At 38.6% G+C, this 3,807-nt stretch overlaps 2 long non-coding RNA genes across 2 annotated transcripts; both read left to right on the top strand.

The window, feature by feature from the left end:
- The first annotated feature begins 1,665 nt into the window (after positions 1-1,665).
- On the top strand, positions 1,666-2,364 carry LOC125523990. Its single transcript, XR_007290493.1, has 3 exons — positions 1,666-1,747; positions 1,830-1,895; positions 2,063-2,364. It is a non-coding gene; the product is annotated as an uncharacterized LOC125523990 (long non-coding RNA).
- Position 2,365: 1 nt separating this feature from the next.
- On the top strand, positions 2,366-3,404 carry LOC125523992. Its single transcript, XR_007290494.1, has 3 exons — positions 2,366-2,528; positions 2,609-2,767; positions 3,176-3,404. It is a non-coding gene; the product is annotated as an uncharacterized LOC125523992 (long non-coding RNA).
- The last annotated feature ends 403 nt before the right edge of the window (positions 3,405-3,807 follow it).

Genomic DNA, 3,807 nt, shown 5'->3' with positions numbered 1-3,807 from the left:
TCACTGAACTTGTGTAGAATCACGTTATTTTGAAAATGGCAATAAGACATGGCCACTACTTGAAACCTGTAATCAATATTCTTCAGACACCACACTGAGTCCTTCAGCAACCATACAGAGTTTCCAAACAGACAGAATATTACCTATCTATTTCAGGGATTGCCTATTTTCTTCAGCACCATACAGAGTTGAAACAGACAGAATATTACCTATCTAGTTCAGGATTGACCTATTTTCTATCTAGTTCAATCATGCGATTCCTTAACTGTACTGCGACTCCTTGGTAAACATAAAATATAACAGTAGTGATCCGTGATGAAAAACAGACAATGTCAATGGTTAACCAATAATAAACCCCTTCACAAGTTCAAAGAACCACGTTCCCTTAGGACGAAATAGAGAATAGGAAATTTATTCAAAACCAATTCTGCCAGTACTAATACGTGATGGGAGAACAGCTATTGTCAATGTGTCAACAATTAAATAAATTCACATGTGTTTTTCACCCAGAGAATCCAAGACAGGAGCCAACAAGTCAAGCAGCATGCACCAAGGAGTAATTAGATTAGGATGAGAAATAATTAGTTACTTATCCGGGAAGCTTTCCACCTTTTGATGGCCTTTTCCGTTCCAAATAAAGATGGCTCTGCTAGCCACTGTGTTTTCACCCCTCACGCTATATCGCCAAATCTTCATTTTCAGTGACTTCAACTAGACAAAAGCGATCTTCATTAGGATTATTGCCATACAAGTAAATTTTGATGTCCTAAGCCAGAGAAATACACAGGTTAGGCGGTCACTTATCACAGGTCGAAGTTATTTTTTTGGAATCAAGAGTATGTTTTGATTCCAGTTCACCAGCAGCAACTATGAGATTATTGGTCAACCTATACTTGCAACTAAAAGTGGCTCCTCATTTGCCATCTAACTATGATCAAACTACAATACACGTGAGCACATGCACAGCTGGTATTGAGTTCCTTGCAGATTGCAAAAAGGAAACACAGACAAGCAAATATAACTGGGCCTTTATTACATTGATTATTAAAGAACCAATACATGTGCAACTATAGAGAAATCAACTGAACCTGGTCGCAGCATCAATGATTTGGGGCTCTAACAAATTTTGGCAGACAACAAGTGGAATTGTAATTGCCCAGGTAAAGGCTAAACATGCTGCACCGCTGCTCTTCCTCAGTCATCAATATCCATCGTCGTATTTTCCCTCCTTTTTTGCAATAATTGTTCATTCACATTTTTTCAGAAACTATTGCCAATGTACTAAGTCTTATTCAGAGATTGTCAATATTGTTGGGCGTGTCCTGCTCTCCCTCTTTTATATTTGGTTGTTTGGTCTCACACTGAAGGTGCTAGATGTAATGTGGACTCAGGGCCAGAACAGAGAAGAACCAGAGCAGCTAGACTCGGGTGTGTGTTCAAGGCAACAAATGCCCTCTTTTCCACTGAACCACCAACACATGCTAGCTCTACTCTTTTGATGTTCACTTACACAAAAAAGACCACACTGTATCCATACCCGTGCATGCACAAGCCCACACTGTACTACACTATTTGGGTACACACTCAGTACAATATCTTCAGCTTCTACAATGGCTTGTCTGACTGGTTATATTTGGTTTCAATAAATTGATAGGAATGCAGCCAAAAGAACGCCGATAACCGTAAGAAACAGAAGACAAAACATAAAATTGGATCAAAAACTTACTCGCAAGTAAGCTTTGAGAAGGTATGAGTCTAACTAAATATGTATGCCTCGCTGCTAAATATGGTTTCATGTTTCAAGCATCTCATTGTTATATTACTTGCAGAGAAACTTGGAACTCACCCACACGAACGACGGAACATGGTCTAACACAGAGTCCTAGAAAGTTTGCGTAAGTACACTGACTTTTGGTTATTCTATAGTTATTCAATGATGTGCATTCGGTGTGTTTCATCATCAGCTGGGATTATTAATGCGTTGGGTCGTGCTATTCTTGTTTCATCTTTTATATAGTGTCAATATTGATGTCGTACCTATAATTGTTATTTTCATTTTTAGAACAAAGCACGTCAAGAGGTTCAAAACAAAGAAACTGAAACTGAAGGTCCACTTTCAAGTGAGTAGAAAAACTATATTTTCCAGACCGCATACAAAGAGACTCTGAAATGCAAGTCATCGCAGCCTTGTGGGTACGGATACATGGCCAAACCTTCAACTGGTTCTCAAAGGTTTCGTATCCAGGTTGAAGAGCAAGGTCGTGCTACAGCAGCCACCCAGCAGCAAAACTCTGAGCTCAGCCAGCAGGTCAACGAATTACAAGATCAACTACAAGCTGAACGTGCAAACACACAAGAGAGGATTAACTTGGATTGTACTGAGAGAGAACAACTTGAGGAGAGGTTAAAAGAAGAGCATGCTGAAAGGGAAAGATTGTTGGAAGAGGAGCGAACATCAAGACCGGAATTTGAAAAAAAACATGATGACAAAGTTTGTAGCATTGAGCCAGCAGATGGGAACCCAACAGGTGATTACAGTCATATGCTTGCGACCTTGTAAGATTTATGTTGCTTACTTGCATTGCTAAAAGTGCACTTATATTTACAGGTGCCTAAGGATTGACAAAGAAAATAGTAACCCAAACTTGCAAAATACACTTTTATAGAGATCTAGTCCTAATAAGACTCCAGTTCAAGGCCAATTATTATTTCTTCAAATGCGCTCATACAAGCTGCAACAAGGAATTCTCGAATGTTTAAAGCAATGGTAAGTCACAACCTTACTTTCTCTTCATGTTCACTTGCATTTTATACGTCATTGGCGTTCATAACTAGCTAGCTGTTTCTTCTCTTTCACCATGTGTTGTTGCTGCATCGAGTCACAACTTAAACAAAAAATGAATATGTGCTAGCTAGGGACATGAACTTAACTGAAACTATACATCGGGTCACAACTTAAATCAGTAGCAGAACCTTTTAGTAGATGTACTTGTGCTTATGCTTTAGACATTTACACTTGTATGATTGTTCTAATCCCTCAGTTACATGCTTACTGACACAATATTAGTCTAGTTAGTCTGGCGATAGTTCCTTTTAACTATGGGGCTGGAATAATTGTATGGTGTATGTTATGTTGGACTCATTAACTAGAACTTTTTTTATTTCTTGATTGCAGGATCCAAAGAACTAGCTGGCCTGGACTCTAGATCACGGACCGTTTAGTCTTTGCAATTAATTAGGATGGCTAAATTATATCTGAGTTTCATTTGATGGATATTTGCTACGAGAATTATGAACTTTATGAATCTACATATTATACGTATGGTTTTGAATATTGTAATTGAATGCATGTATTTTTTTTACAGTTGCAATATGCTACAACCCACTTTCGGTTGCCACATGTTAGCACCACCAAAAAAACTTTTGCGTCATATCTCAGTCGATATGCCTACTATTTTGTTGCACTAGGATGTTGTAACGGATCACTTCATATTGTCTGGAACCACAAATTTTTTCATGACGCCATAACTGTTCGGCGCCACCAAAGTAATTTTTGTTGAAATAGACTATCACCATGGAAATTTTAAATTGTCGCAATAGTTTCTCGCTACAAACATTTCAACTGATGTGATACCTATTTATCACCACCAAAACAAGTATGTTGCAATTTCTTATTACGACGACAGGAATATTTGTTTTTTTTGAGCATCAGTACAGACACAAGCGCTCATAAACACGCGCATACACTCATCCCTATGAACGCACACACGCACACCCTACCCCTATGAGCACCTCCGAGAGACTGAG

Source organism: Triticum urartu, chromosome 7 (assembly GCF_003073215.2).
Source record: "Triticum urartu cultivar G1812 chromosome 7, Tu2.1, whole genome shotgun sequence".
NCBI classification, from domain to species: domain Eukaryota; kingdom Viridiplantae; phylum Streptophyta; class Magnoliopsida; order Poales; family Poaceae; genus Triticum; species Triticum urartu.
This window is presented reverse-complemented; position numbering and strand designations above follow the sequence as displayed.